Genomic DNA, 17,082 nt, shown 5'->3' on the forward strand with positions numbered 1-17,082 from the left:
CAACCTCTCCTCTCCAACTCCCACCATGCTTTATTGAATCAGCACATCTGTTAATTAACCACCAAGGACTTAATTCTGTTGCAGGTTTCCTTCCTCTCAACAATTCAAATGGAAATGCCCCAGTGACTGCATTAGGCCTATGACTGCAACTTTGCTTGCAACGCCTTACTCCAATGCACTCACAACTTCACAACCAACTAAACAGATTCCTTCATTAATCTAGAACATTGTTCTCCCAGAACGATGGCCCCAATATAGTATACAGCAATACAAAAGTGTTCAATCACAGTTCTTCAAAACGTTTAGCATCTTAGCTGAAATGAACAATTATCAAATACTAATTCCCTTACACTAATCCCCTTTCAACGAAATATATCCTCTATAAACTTTATGATTAGCTCTATAGTGAAGGAGCACGGTTTCATAAGTACAGAAACTTGCTTGTACTCAATCCTCTCGAAATAACATGTAACTTATTAATCAACATGTATTGTAAATACTAAAACTTGCATTTCACAACATTTTAGTATCTAGAGGAAGTCTAAAAATGGCGACCGAAAACTTGGGAACCTTTCTGCGCATGCGTCTGCCACATCTACGTGGTGTGACGTATCTTTCGCTTTTGGTGGGAATTTCTTGCAGCTACACACTAGTGCCAAAGATGGCCGCTTCATGTTTTATATACTAATGCCGCTCGCTGCGTAAACATACTACTCAAATTCATGATTTGATCATGGACCATCAGCCTGAGGTTTTCTTTTTAACGGAAACATGGCTAGACGATACCTCCTCTCCAGAAACACTTGATGCTATCCCGATGGGATATTGCTTACGCAGATTAGATCGTGAGAAACAAAGAGGAGGTGGGATTGCGATTATTTATCGAGAGGAACTCACATGTACCCTGGAACCTGTAAATATTACAAAATGTGAGGCCGGTGCCTTTTCTATCAATCTCCCCGAAACTCACCATAAATGGCTACCTGCTCTACAGACCTCCTGGTCCTGCTGCAACTTTTTGTGACAGCTTATTGGACGCAATTACTCAACCAGCAGTTAGATACAACCACTTTCTTCTGATGGGGGACTTAAATATTCATTTTGAGAATACAGAGTGCATAGAAGCACAAACTCTTCTAGGGGCACTCAAATCCATGTTGTTAGAACTGCAATTTATTACGCCTACACATCAATCAGGCCATCTACTCGACCCTCTCTTTGCCAACTGGAATTCCATTCTGACTGCCCCTCCCTTCACAATTCCTTGGTCAGACCATAAACTTATTGCCTTCGAAATCTCTCACGTCCCTAACACTACGAAATTCCTTAAATCCCTGTCCCATAGGCGCAGGAATTGGAAGAGATTTACGCAAGAAGCCTACAGGCTGGCCTTATTGGAAAATCCCCCTCCCTTGAGTGATAACCTGTCCAAAAGCTGGGCGGCTTATGAAGAATGGACGGAAATGGCATTGGATAAAGTCGCTCCCTGGACTACTAAAATCCCAGTAAGAAGTAATAAAATGGCTCCTTGGTTCACTGATGAATTAAAAAGGGCCAAAGCCACATGCAAAAGATTGGAACGCCTCTGGAGAAGAGAATATAATACAGGGAGTAAACAACTTTACAAAACTGAACTAAGCAAATACTCAAAAATGATCAGAGCAGCAAAGAGTAAATGTTTCAACGATAGAATTTCGAATGCGAACAATCCTGCCAAAGAACTCTTTGCCATATATAAAGAAATAACGGTCCCCAACAGATTATTGGCCCACGATACGCTGTCCAATGAACTATGCAACTCCATTGCAGATCACTTCATAAACAAAGTGGACACAATACACGCTTCATTTACTAAAATACCTGCGATTCCTATACAGAGGAAAATGACAGACAGCTGCCCGGACAGAACTATGCGCTTAAACAGTTTTGTGATGCCAGACTGTCAGTCAATGCTCTGCATTGTTAAAAGTGTGAAATCAGGCTCACCTAATGATGCTGTTCCACCTAAATGCTTCACTGACATCACAGATGTTTTATTAATTCACATAAGTCATCTCATCTCCCTCTCCTTCCATGAAAAGCAGGTACCTGAACCTTGGAAAAGAGCTCAGGTTATTCCTTTAAAAAAGAAAGCTAACTTGCACGTGTCTCAACTTCAGAACCTTCGCCTAATCTCTCTGTTGCCCTTCTGTATGAAAGTGGCAGAAAAAATTGTGAACATACAGCTCATGAAATATCTGGAGCAAGGGCAATTCCTTCACCCTACCCAATCAGGCTTCAGAGCTCAATACTCTACTGAATCGGCAGTCCTTTATTCAACAGAACTGCTGAGGCAAATAGCTGACAAAGGCCAGACAGCAGCGCTTGTGTTACTTGACTTAAGCGCAGCTTTTGATACTGTGTCACACTCCACGCTGCTGTCACGTCTATCAGAGATCGGAGTTGAAGGAGATGCATATGAGTGGCTAAAGTCATTTTTGGAAAATAGAAGTTTCCAAATTCACTGCCCGCCATTCAAGTCTACTCCCAGACAGCTGAAGCACGGGGTTCCACAGGGCTCAAGTTTGAGCCCTACCTTGTTCAACCTGTACATGGAACCCCTTGCACGTATAGTTGAGTCCTTCGGTGTTAATATTATAACTTACGCCGATGATACGCAACTGATGATCACAGTCCGTCAAGATGGTGAAGAGACAGCTATCAACTTTTCAGTCTGTCTTTCAGCTGTAGCGAGCTGGATGAACAACAACTGTCTGCGTCTGAATGGAGACAAGACTGAGGTGTTGCTCATTGGTAAGGCTCCTTCAGCGTGGTCATCAGACTGGTGGCCAGCAGAACTTGGTCAGACCCCTGTCCCTACGGATTCAGCCAAGAATTTGGGAATGATACTAGATACCAAACTTTCGTATGTGAAGCATATCGAAAAGGTTACTGGCAAATGTTACGCAGTCCTTAAAATCCTGCGTAAGGTCCTGGACCTAGTACCGATGAGTTCAAGGAAATCCCTTGTCCATGCCTTAGTCACCCCCCATCTTGAATATGGCAATGCCCTACTTATAGGGCTGAGCCAAAAAGGTTTGAGACAATTACAAAGAGTCCAGAATATGGCTGCCCGCCTAGTTCTCAACCTCCCACGCAGAGCTTCAGGGAAAGATGCATTATCCAAATTGCACTGGCTTCCTATAAAGGAACGAATACTTTTCAAGGCCATGTGCATTTCCCATCGAATTGCACAAGGGAAAGGACCTCCTTATCTGAACAAGCTCCTCAACATCCACCGCCCAAAACGTCACTTAAGGTCACTGGGCAGCATGCTGTTTTCAGTTCCTCGCATTTTTAAAGCCAAAATGGGCGGGCGTTCATTTTGTTACTTAGCGGCCTCCTATTGGAATAGACTGCCCCTTGAATTACGGATGGAACCCTCCGAGAGGAGATTCCGTATGAAACTTAAGACGCATCTCTTCCCTATAGATTAGTGGCCTGTGTCGTGTTAGAGATTCTACTGGTTTGGCTGGTCTGATGGTTTAATGATGGGGTTCTATAGCGCGGGGACACACTGTTCAGTGTAACCAGGCGCTCAATAAATGGTTTTATTATTATTATTATTATTAATGCACATGCTCCTGCTCAAAATAAAACTTGTGTGTTCTGTTTAGCTATTAATGCTATAGTTAAAATAAAGTCATGGGGTTAGAGTAGAGATAAGGGGTATACAGTGCATTCATTTATTTTTGTATTCTAATGTGTCTCTCTTTGACTTTATTAGCTCATATTTGGGCCTGAAGGGTGCTGCAAACCCCCATCTTGAATTCTGTGCGCGTGCGCATTTAAACACCGAAAACCTTGAAGCTGTCATTGACAAGCAGCCAAAGTCCTGACTTACTCGCAATGTTCCTGGGAACCTGACCGTGTGACCCCAGGAGAGGAAGAAATATCAACTGTATTTAATACAATGTATCTGAAATTGAAACTAATATTGCTGGGTGAAATATAATTCATGGGAAAGTAAATTATGGGCGGGAACATTGATCAACTATATTGAATTGAAATGATCTCATCTTAGTATGGTGTGATGACCTCTCCTCGTCTTCTGAACCAATCAAATAAAGGGAACACATAGAATTTGCAACATTAAGGGGGTGGTACACACACTGAAATGGTATAACTAAGGTAGGCTTAGTCAGTTAGATTGTCCAACTTGTCACAGACCTGTCACTGACCCAACGTATGCTGAAGGAGAATCGAGAGCAGAGTGCTGGTCGAGCACTCTGACAGAAGAATCGGGAATTTGCTGAAGAAGAGTAGGGTTCTGAAATAGCTGTAGAGAGAGGTGTGACACTGGTGTTGCACTTAGCAGAGGTTACCTGTCCTGCACCTGTCCTGTCGGCACCTGATTAGTCGGAAGCCCTCATCTTTGTCCCTGCCCGTGGCCAGGGTTGGTCTTCACACCATTCTTGGTAAATATAATCCATGTGGTATGTCCTTGTGCTGTTTCCCTTTCTCACCCTTCCCAGATACCAATGTATGAAGGAATCTTTCTAAAATCCTGCAAGATTTATGTTTTAATAGTTATTTTCTTACCGGCAAAGTTTCTGATCACTCTATTGTGACCTCTGACTCATAGAATATTGCATAGATAAAGTGTTTAAAACTTCACCTGAGTCTGTGGTTATTTCCATGAAGGTAAATGTCAAATCGCTACCCATTATTCTAACTCCCTTGATCCATAGGACTTAGAGCACAGGTGACACGGATTTAGTAAGTCATGGTATACAGGCATAAGTCCTAAAAGTGAATAAAATTCTGATAGGCAGGAAGTCAATACAGGATTACCGGTTCAAAGTGTGAATGTTTATGGGCCCAGGTGAGTCTGATTAACTGGACTGGTAATCCCGTGCCATCAATAGGAATGCCTTCAATCACCTTAGGTCACTTAGAAAAATAATCAATAAGCACTATAGCAAAATGAGTAAAAAGTTCCATACTATGTATTTTTCAGTTTTGTAGAGTGAGCATACCCTAGAAAAACACTAGCACTATTCCAGCACAGCATTAACATAGAGCCATTTAGATTGTTAATAAAACAATTTTGAACAACTTCCTGAAAGCTAAGTAATCTGACGAGAGGCACAAGTGTTAAAGAAGAGCGGTTCCACAACATAGCCACCGTTGAAGAAAAAGCTCATCCCGCACTCTATCCTTGCAAACTTTAAGAAGGATTAAACTACCATCTGTGGCTGAATGAAGGTTGCGAGTTTGTCTATAGGCTGTAATTAGGTCCAGAAGAATTCTAGATTTTGACCATGAATAGCTTTGGAATAAGTACACAAAGATGTAAACCTGTTACGGGTTCCAGTGCGTAGTAAGTGTAGTAGACTTATATACTGAGAAACTGACGTGCATGTGGGAGACCTGGTAGGGGTCTGGCAGCCTTATTTTGGATCAACTATATTATGAAGAAGATATCTCGGAACAGAGATGAACACAGAATGAGTTGTAAACAGAATTACAGTAGCCCAAACATGATCCAATGATTGCTCAAATAACAGTGGACCTTTAATCAGAAGGTTATAAAAATGAATTTCCTTAACAGTCTCAGCTGCAAAAAGCAAGCTGAAGATAGCTTTGCAGTTCAGGCAGAACAGTCCCAATGTATCATTAAAAAGGAAGTAGAAAATATGAACTGTGTACACTGGGATCCCGCAGGTTGCAGTGTCTGTCAGCACCTAGCCTGGGCCGGCAGGTGTGTGAGGGGTAGGTGCTGACAGACAGTGCACCCGGTGGGAAACGTCCTTTACAGTGCGGGCGTCCACAGGCACTGGCCTATGGCAAAACCAACTATATTAGACGAGGTTGCGACAGGAGCGGCCCTTCAATAAAGTTATTGCCACTTTGTAGTTGCACACAAGGTTGGATCGCCCAGATTTAGAAGAGTTCTAGACCCAACCATTTCCACTCACTTTTTTATTCACGCTATTTAGTCCTAAAGAAGCGCCATTGATCGTTCTGACCACCTAGACGGTGCGAAACAGGTCTACCTCTAACTACTAAGGCACATTACGAACTACGGGTTTTTTAACCTGACAAGGGAACCTATACATCACGTTTTACTCACTCTGGTATCCCTTAGCCAGTTTTACTATTCACTCACTGTTATCTTAGAACTCTCTTTCTCACTCCTACACTCATCTTACGGCAGTACAAACAAAAGATCTCTGCTAAAGCGACCCTTCGGGGGATCCGTAGGGTATTGCAGCGCCGGCCCGACGAGGAGCAAACGCCCGATGATGAAGCATGACATCCTTCGGGGTGGGTGAGGGCATCAAGAGTCAAGACTTGCGCTTGTCTCTAGTATGTGAGATTTAGACATAGGATCTTACTCTCTTCCTCCTTTCCCTTCCTTCTCTTGTTTGGGGGTAACTATTTGAGCCCATACCTTGAACAGTTACCCTTTGTTTGGTTTGTAATATCTACGGTCTCCCTAAAGGCATCAGAAAAACTCTCCTAAATTATTTTCCTCTTACAAGTCAAAAGGGCACCGTTTGCAGTCCTTGGATATTGACTTAAACGACTGTATGGTGGGCGGGAGGGGGGGGGGGATTCCCTTCAGTTGACTCCATCGAAGTGAATAACCTAATTAACCAGATTCAGCGGGGTAAAGCAATCAACTGACATGTCGAGTACCTGTCACAAGTTTGCGCACTATAAATGTAGACTCATATATTTTAATAGCTTGTGGAAAATAGTTTAAATCAACAGGCCAGACAAAGTAACATGATCGTAATGAAATTAATTCTTCTTGCATAACAAATCTTGCCCATTTGATCAGATATTTGACAATCAATCAATCAATAAATCAAGGCATTTTATATAGCGCACTACTCACCCAGAGGGTATCAAGGCGCTTGGGGGGAGGGGGGGGGAAGGGGGTCGGCTACTGTTTGAACAGCCAGGTCTTGAGCTGCTTCCTGAAGGCGAGGTGGTCCTGGGTGAGGCGAAGGTGAGTGGGGAGGGAGTTCCATGTCTTGGCTGCCAGGTAGGAGAAGGACCTTCCTCCTGTGGTGGCTCTTCGGATGCGGGGGACGGCGGCGAGGGCGTGGTTGGTCGATCGAAGCTGGCGGGTCGGAGTGTAGAAGTTGAGTCGGTTGTTGAGGTATCCTGGGCCTTGGTTGTGCAGGGCTTTGTGTGCGTGGGTGAGGAGTCGGAACGTGATTCTCTTGTTGATCGGGAGCCAGTGCAGGTCTCTCAGGTGTCCGGAGATGTGGCTGTGTCGGGGGATGTCCAGGATGAGTCTTGCTGAGGCATTCTGGATCCGCTGGAGTCTCTTCTGGAGTTTGGCAGTGGTTCCGGCGTAGAGGGAGTTGCCGTAGTCCAGTCGGCTGGTGACGAGGGCCTGGGTGACCGTCTTCCTAGTCTCGGTGGAGATCCACCGGTAGATCTCGCGTAGCATACGCAGGGTGTTGAAGCATGACGAGGAGACGGCGTTGACTTGTCTGGTCATGGAGAGGGAGGAGTCCAGGATGAAGCCCAGGTTTCGTGCGTGGTCCGTTGGTTGGGGTGCGCTGCCCAGGGCGGGGGGGCACCAGGAGTCGTCCCAGGCGGAGGGCGAAGATCCCAGGATAAGGACTTCCGTCTTGTCTGAGTTCAGTTTCAGGCGGCTGTTCATCATCCACTCGGCTACGTCTTTCATCCCTTCGTGTAGGTTGGCTCTGGCGGTGTCGGGGTCGTTGGTGAGGGAGAGGATCAGCTGGGTGTCGTCGGCGTAAGAGATGATGTTGAGGTTGTGCTGGCGTGCGATGGCCGCAAGGGGGCTCATGTAGACATTGAAGAGGGTGGGGCTGAGCGATGAACCCTGCGGACTCCGCAGATGACTTTGGTGGCCTCTGATTTGAACGGGGGGAGGCGGACTCTCTGTGTCCTTCCTGCGAGGAAGGAGGTGACCCATTCTTGTGCCTTCTCCTGGATTCCGACGTTGCTGAGGCGCTGTATTAGGGTGCGGTGGCAGACGGTGTCGAATGCCGCTGAGAGGTCCAGGAGGATGAGGGCCGCTGTTTCCCCGTTGTCGAGCAGGGCTCGGATGTCGTCAGTGGCGGCAATGAGGGTGGTCTCGGTGCTGTGGTTGGCCCGGAAGCCAGACTGCGAGGGGTCGAGGGATCCATTTGTCTCGAGGAAGGCGGCCAGCTGCTTGTTGACGGTCTTCTCGATGACTTTGGCCGGAAACGGGAGAAGCGTGATGGGGCGGTAGTTTTTGAGTTCGGTGGGGTCCGCTGATGGTTTCTTCAGTAGAGCGCTGAGTTCGGCGTGCTTCCAGCACTCCGGGAAGGTTGCGGTGGCAAAGGAGATGTTGATGATGTCCCGTAGGTGGGGTGCGATGATGGAGTCGGCCTTGTTGAAGACGTGGTGAGGGCAGGGGGACGGGCTTGCAGTCGCAAATGCTTGACGATGGCTTTCCTTTGGCAACCTGTTATCCTGCACTGCAGCTGGTCCCCTAATAGAGTAAACCAAAGTTCTGCATGTACCCCGACAGGACTGCGAAGACGAGAGTACTACACCCAAAATGGTGGTTGGAGTTGTGCTGAACCACAATGAATACCTTGATGGAGAGTGGGATCGAGTGGCCACTAGAACACAGGACCTAGTAACTACTTCATACACCCACCAAAAGTTAGTTAATATTAGCTATAAAGTGTTAAAAACACATTTGGCGCCAAACTAGTGAAATCAACTAGGATGCTCCCCAAAAATAAGTCTCCCTATTTCAATGTCCCTGCAGCCAATAAGAGTTAATCTAAAGAAAATGAGACAACCTTGTGACATGCTGATGTAGTACTATGGTTATGTGTCCCTTTTGCAACATTCACATTTCCTTATCCAGTGGCTTACTGTGGCATTCATACTGGTCCACCAAAAATATTCTTAGTCCTCTTTCATAGTGCTGGATATTCCACAATGTCTTTTCAAGCACAACTCAGTAATATCCGTTCAACTTTCTAAGCAAACCATCAACACCTCGTAGGAACTACTGGAAAGGGTAGAAAAAAACAGACTCCCTCTTGATGTACAGATCATTTATTCACACAAATGCACAATCCTTAGCTGGATCAATGTGGGACCGACCACCAATTCACAGCTATGCCTGCAACTAACCACCCACTTGCTCAAAGACCTCTACTGCCCTACCTTCATAACGATTCTTAAGGAGGCCTGGAAACACGGTTAAACACCTGCAAGGTTACTTGCAGCAGAATTTTTGTATGAAACATAAAAAGAGGTCCAAGCCTAATGCCCTAGCCCGGTGCTTAGGCTTACTGGATCCAGCAATCATGTTGGTCACCATTGCCAAAAATAAAGAGGTTTTGTGATCTGGCTCAACTAGAGGTTTGATGGGAAGATGATGAGGCATGACAACAACATATGAATACTACCCCACCCTGAATTGCGGCTCCCCAGATGCTATGCTCAGAGGGCCCCTGACAGGAGCAGGGACCCAGACAGAGAAAACTGGCAAGTAACCGGCACACTGGATAGAAATAAATAGAGGGCTCCTCTCAAACCATAATAGATGACAGACTTATGCATCCCTATAGACTGACCCTTCAGGGGTTCTTATTCTCATAGTTGCCACCCAGATTTTGGTGGTCTGGTACATCCTTGTTCCCCTGAGGGGTGGAAAGCTTGAAGTTGCCTGTTTTGACACATACAAAAGTTTACCTACCCTCACAGACTCCTTGGTCTTTGCTTCTAACCGACTCATATTAGCTGGATAGTTACAAACCACGGGTTCTTGGACCCTGCTTACCACCTCTGCCTGGTAGCACACCATGACTTACCACTGAACTCTGAACATGACTATTTGGTCTCTAAATGTGAATCCATGACCGATTACATCAAACTTAGGAAAATGCTAACATTCTTGGGCTCCAGGAAACCAGACATCACCCTGATGCAGGAAATATACCCCAGTGACATTGAATCCGCTGACCTCAAATTTAACAGGGTTGGAATGGCCCTTTTTCCGTTGGGATCAGATCCAGACAGGGACCTGCCCTGCCTGAACACAACTGCCTTCATGAAAAACGAGGCTGCTATCCTGTTCCACACATAAGTGGTTACCAGTCCATACACAAAAAACATGGTCGGGTGACAGGGGCTGACATGTTTTCCCACGTGGGAACATCTCTGACCAGATTTTGATCATTAGATTGGTCTATGCCCCAATGGTTAGGAAACGTTTTTTGCTATTAGGATTTACCGGACTACTGGTAGAATTTGGCTCCCACAAACTCATTATTGGTTGGGTTTGGAACCTGATCTTGGAATATTTTGTGGATAAAACTAAAAGACCAGATATTAGGCAGAATCGGGGTAGCACAGTACTCCGCAACTTGATCACAGATAACTCCCTACATGCTATCTGGCACTTACTGCTCCCCGCGGATCGAGAGTATACTTACCTCTCTCCTAATACGGCAGTTTTTACTCTGACACAATTGTTTACTATTGAAAGATGAGCTGTATTCGACCACGCCCCGATTACACTCACCACAAACTTGCAACTGACTCTTCCAAGATTTCGTACATGGTGACTGAAAACGATGTGACTCAAATCCCCGAATGTGAAGATCTGACTCAAGGCCCTCCTGAATGAGTACCCGACGCTGAATGACCCAACCACAGACTCTAAACAGCTCCTATGGGTGGCTGGAAGTTAATGAGACGCCATATAGCGAGATCTGTCACTGCTTTGAAGAATAATACATTGGAGATGGATCTGAGATTTCCAGGGTGACTATTGTGCCCACGCTACTCCGGAACACCTGAGAGGTCTGATGAATAAGAAATTTTAACTCAACAGTGTCTGCACCCTGGCAGCGGAGAAAGCACTCGCCTGCATCAGGTAGACAGCTTATGAACACTGCGAGAAAGCAGGGATACTGCTGGCAATGCAACTCAAACAGAGGGAAGTCCAATGTGTAATTCTCACTATCCATGCAACCGCCTGTGAAATTCTCACCCACCCACCCACTGGATGTTGTGCGCGAATTTATGACTTTCTACTTAAAGCTTTATTTGAAGGAGTAATTGGCAGACACTACACCCAGGAAGACACATTCATGTCAGGCCTCTGCTCTCACTGTGAATGTTCAAGAGGAACTGGCGCAAGACATCGGAGACAAGAAACTTGCAGAAGCCATTAAAGTCTTGAACATGGGAAAACACCTGGGGAAGATGGCTTCCACAGGAATTTTACGAGACTCCACAGGAGCAATTTTACCTATTCCTTACTAAGCCAAAACCACTGGCTCCGTACGACCAGTATTTAACAGAGAGCACATTTCCATTATACCGGAGGTAGGTAAAGATAATCTATCCTGTGCCAACTACCTCCCCATCTTGCAGTTGAATTGCGACATGAAGATACTGGCCAAGAGTCAGGGCACCACACTTGCCTTAGTCATTCGGTCCCAACAATCAGGTCGGCTTTGTCCTTTACAGATCATCCTGTAACCACCTACATACTTTGGCATACATCCTCTGGTCTACGAGAAATGATATGGAAGAAAAACTCCTTTCACTCAACAAGAAGACATTCGACCATGTCAAATGGCCCTACCTTTTCCTCACTATGACCAGACCCAACTTTATCCCGATAGTCTGCTTGTTCTATCACTCATTAGGGGCAAGAATACATTTCAACAACATCCTCTCTGGCTCAATTGTCATTATCTTGGACACAATGCAGGGCTGCCATCTGTCACCGCTCCTCTTTCTCTTTGCCTTGGAACTACTGGCCATAGCTATTAGAATGTGGGCGTAAATCATGGGCATTAAGACTCCGGCTGGGAAACTGAAGCTGCTGCTGTATGGGAACGGCGTACTCCGGATGCTAAGTAATCCATGGGCCTCGATCCCACTGCTTATGGATCGGATCAACTCATTCACCCACTCCTATGGAAATAAAATGAACTGGAATAAAACAGAGGCCATGCCACTGACACCCCAGACTGCTTGACGTTCAATTCATTTACTGGCTAAATGGATACCGAGTGGTCTAAGATACCTAGGCGACCTGGTGAGCATCGATATCAGTCCATGAAAAAAAAAAAAAGACAACATTGTACCCTTTTTCAAGATGGTCTGCCCTTCACCCATCACTGTGAGGCAGGGTCCAAGTATCATGATGGTTGAGGCCTCCAAATGTAATGGCTTGTTTGGAAGGCTCCCTTTCCATATCCCGGATAAAATACTAGCAGCAGTCTGCAAATGTGTGGGGTGACCCCTCCGAGGCTGGTATCGAATAAACTTTATGCAGCCACAACATCGGCCGGCCTTCGCCTGCCTCACTTCAGGACCTATTAAAGGGCACAAAAATGGACACAAATGGCTGATCACCTTAGCGTCACACATTAAAACATCCCTCTGGTTCAAAACTAGAATCTCAACTGCTTAATGATACACAGGGCCTTTCGGTCCTATATGCCGTCCTAGGGCCTCCACTGACTCTACAACCCAATGTTGACTGAGATGAATGCCGTCTGGAAATCGACTCAAGACCTATTAAAAGGAGGATGGTTTTCTACATCCTAAAACACCTCTATGGCACAAAAGGTCTATTGCCATCAACCACTCCACACGGTCCTGGGCAGACTGGGCGCGTTAGCCAGTATCTTGGAAATACAACACTTGCTAAAGGAGGGATTCATCAAGGCCTTTCCAGATCTTGCTGCAGAATACACCTACCATGGTCCCACTTCTGGCGGTACCTCCAGATTCTACATGGTCTACTGTCCCAGAGGTACACAGAGGACTAATTTTCATTCCCTTCATCACGTCACTCATACCTGGTCATTGGTCATTATAAGAAACTGGTATACGGCCTATATGATCTCTGAACCACTTAGTCTTCTCTGGATCCAATGGTAGGACCGATTCAAAGTTCAGTACTCCCCGACAGACTAGTCCTAACTTATGGCCACACATGGCAAGAGCCTCCAGGAAGCTCAAATGATGTTTTGTTACTTTAAGGTACCCCAGGACTGGCATTAGTCACCAGCTAAATTGCACGGAGCTTAACTAGTGCCCACATCTAATTCCTGGCGATGTCACCAAGCAGGCTGACATTCTTCAAGTGCTGTGATCATGCCCTGTTCTACGTCCTTTCTGATCTGAAGTCGGTCACATGCTGAGAGACAACCTCAGATGCCATGAGAACCTTAAGATGGCAATGGCTGTCCCAACTTTCAAACCACGAAAAACACTGGATGGACTCAGTGCTAAGAGCAGCTAAGCTGTGTATATCTACTATGCAGCTGGGCCACACTATGGCCAGATCCTCGAAGACTGGCTTGATAGTGGAGCTGTATCAGCCTTCCATGAACGGCCAAGAACACATTTTCAAAGATAGTTGGAACTCCTTCATCTGATAGGCCATGTATGTAGCACTTACTCCCTAGGTTATGCTCCCGTACAGGTATCCACTGTCTGGGTTTGATTAGCCTAATCACTGTGAAGTGAACTGAGCCACATGGTTCTGCCTACCGTCTTTACGTATCTACCTAAGAGCCTTAATACTCCACAAAGATCAGCATGCTTATCACTCACCCCTTTTGTGCCCTCCTGAACGAATCAGGCCAGCTGCCTCCTCACCTTCGCTAGATATCTCATGCGGTGCCCTACCCCAGTCCTGCCTGAACCACAGCCATCACAGGATTCAACTGTCCGTGTCTTATGATGTATACCATTGACCAGCAGGGGGGAAAACTGGGAGAAATGTTGGCAGAAGTTATGTTTGATGTTGGCTATGACGTTTTGAAATGTCAATACAAATATTTGAAAACTAAATTCTTTGAAGGATTATACCAAGAAACCTCTGACCTGTTTTGAGTGGGCCAACATCAGAAACTCATATACTGATGTTGAAAAAGGCTGGCCTCCACTACAGGCAGCTTAAATAGGTCCATTAAACACCCACTGGGGTTTTCATGCAAGACAATGGAGAATGCAAATATTTATAAAGAAAATCAGAACAGAAACTACATGCAGTGGGTAGAAAACATTAAAAAAAAAATGGTGGAAAGTATGGGTTTTTGGCACATATAGAACCAAAAACAAGCCTAATAATGCTAAACAACTAAAACATAATTATGGATACCATCGCTAAATTTAAAAGAAGAAATCATTTTTTCATGTGATCTACAGTAGTATGGTGGATTCTTCCCTAGCACAAGGGATCCCAGGGTGCCCTGCAATGCAAAACCTATGATATCTTGCATGAACAGGAGATCAGTTTCAAAGTTGCACTCTTGCAAGCATAAACTATTTATTTTACTCGTCAATAATGTATATGTCCTTCCTGTATGACACAACAAAGCAGTTGTGACTGGGATCTCATTGCATATTCCGTTTTTACTTTACTCTTTTTATGTTAGTTAGATGCAGAAGCAGCAGCTTTTATTTGTAACTATATTATATCACTTCAGTACTATTCTCTTTCCAATGTATCCGTTATACTACTATTGGCCAAACCTGGGCTGCAGAGGACACACCGTTTCCAAGAATACAGGATGCCCTACCACTGTGGAACAAGCAAGGTAGCTCATAGAGGGATACAGTGCACTCTATTAAGCAGCATACGCCAAAAGGATTGGAAATTCATACATGAAGGAAATAGGCATACTGACCAAGAACTGATCCATAAATGTTATTTTTTTCAATTTTGGAGAAAAATCTTTTTTTAAAGCTCAGCCAACTATGCACCTGCCACAAGAAAATCTAATCTCATCTGAGACACACAAAATACATACATCAGAGACTGCAGAATGTGAGCATAACTACCAATATGGCTGGCTGTAAATTATGGTAGGACACCAACATTTCGAAAGTTACTAAGACTGGAAGGTCAGATGCCCTAAAGTCCTTTCTTTGAAGGCTCTTAGAAAATAACCTTTGTGCTCAACTACCTTTGCCAACGTTAGCAAAATGCCTTTGGGGAAATCATTAGTTGGGAGTGTTCAACTCACCAACTAATCTTCATAATCGGATTAGCATACTGAGTCGGATTAACAACATTGCAAGCGTGTACTATGTCTGTAAAGAGGACAAACTATATATTAGACTATTTCATGTCAAAGAGGTATCTCTAACACACAGACGTGTACAACATGACTTGCCCTAACACTGGCTGAATGGTCATAGAAAGTTGGAGTGAAATATTATTTGACTAATTTTACCTTTATTCAAGCAGCAAAACATTACCAAAAACCAGTAAGGAATAACTTAATTTGTCACTCAGCGTTACCTCCTAACTATGTGACCGATATTTTAAAAAAGTGCCCAAACAATTGCAGTAACTGAATCTGAACGAACAGGTTTGAGTGCAACATAATTCATTATTATTAAAACAGGAGAGAGAACTGCAGAGCAGTCCGAAATACATTAAGGGTTGTAAAAGGAAAACGAGCAACATTTCTGCTAAGACAATTAATACATGTGAAAGTGCAGGCCCCACAATATTACACACTCCTCCAAAATTGCAGACCCCATGGTAAGTGTGCCTTCTCTTATCAAGTCAAAGCGTCATTCCATCAATTCATTTGCATATCACAAACATGTCACAAAAAAGAAACAATGGAGTGCTATTTCAAGAATTTTCCCAAAAAGATGGATTTTAGTTACCTTCAAGAAAGAAAGAAAGAAAGAAAGAAAGAAAGAAAGAAAGAGAAAGAGAGAAAGAGAGAAAGAAGCTCCTCCATAAGCCTGAGACTTAAGGCAGGACATTCCAATAATTACTTTCAGCCACAGTAAATGACCTAACTCCCAAGCCTTTTCTACACTTTTAGATTATTGCACCCCACTAATCTCTGGATGAGAAGATGATACAATTACACTTTGTGGTGTCAATACTATACAATCTCAAAAAGAACTGTCCACTGCCAAGCAATTCTAGTAGGGGGTGTGGCCTAGCAAGATGGCAGAGTAGACAATTTTGCCCTGTACTCCAGCATAAAAAAGTCCTACATCAATTTTGGTGTTGGTTGGCTGCTGACACCATCCAATGCGGCAAGTAGTGAAAGCAGGTGATGGTGCCTGAAAAGAGGATTCCTTTTTAGGATGAAGCCTACCAGACAGCGCACAATTTGGTTTGTTAAAGATATCTTGGGGACATTCAGGAAGTTGACCGTCCATTGCTTACCATTGGCTTTGTGGTTTGTAAATCACATTTTATGGTTTTCGATTTACTGGCTTTATTTAGGGGTGTATTCAGGCACCTTTTCTCTTCACTCTATATTATTATCAGCAGAGGACCAGCTTGAGTTGCCGCAAAAAGAAGCCAAATCTCTGAAAACCGGTGTCGCCTCCTTGACGACCCAAACGTCTGGTATGGAAGAATGCCTTGAGGACATGGAAGAACGTTCAAGGCTTACAAATCTCCAATATATCGGATACCCGGAACAAGCCAAAGGCCCATTGGCTGAGCTGTTTTTAGAGGAGTGGATTACAAAAACATTGCCGCTCCCATTCCGCTCCAAGTTCTTCCCGATAGAAAGGGCCATTAGGTTGCTGGTGACTTCAAAGCCTGGGCCCATCCCCTTCAAGAGTGCAGATAGCACGATTGCTCGACTACAGAGAGCGCAACAATATCCTATAACAAGTGGGAAAGAGCGGGCTGTAGCGCTATGAAAATGCTTCCATCTTAGTATTCCCTAAATATACTAAGAGTGGGCAAGACAAGCCGACTACCTTTCTGGCCATAAAAAGAAAATAGAGACCTCAACTTTCAGTACAGCCTAATATATCCAGCGAAACTGCGCATACAGCTGAGGGTAAGGCCCATTTGGTTACTGCGCCAGAAGAGGAATGGTAGTGGCTGGAAACAATCACAGAGGCGGTGGGAGGGACCACGTCACACCCACCAAACACCGGTAAGGGGCAGGCATGGCCCTGGGGCAAGGAAACATCTAGTGCATGTAACAGCTGGAGGTTCACGGGCAGTTCATTGTGCTGCAGACTGATGGCACATAAAGAGGCATTGGTGGGCTCAGATGGGGACAGACTTCCAGGTGAATGGGCGAAACACAGAGG

General features: G+C 44.8%; 1 protein-coding gene across 2 annotated transcripts in view; it reads right to left on the reverse strand.

The window, feature by feature from the left end:
* Positions 1-17,082, reverse strand: part of UGP2 (UDP-glucose pyrophosphorylase 2) — a 476,638-nt gene that overhangs the window by 91,291 nt on the left and 368,265 nt on the right. The window lies entirely within an intron of this gene.

Source organism: Lissotriton helveticus, chromosome 6 (genome assembly GCF_964261635.1).
Source record: "Lissotriton helveticus chromosome 6, aLisHel1.1, whole genome shotgun sequence".
In the NCBI taxonomy this organism is placed as follows: domain Eukaryota; kingdom Metazoa; phylum Chordata; class Amphibia; order Caudata; family Salamandridae; genus Lissotriton; species Lissotriton helveticus.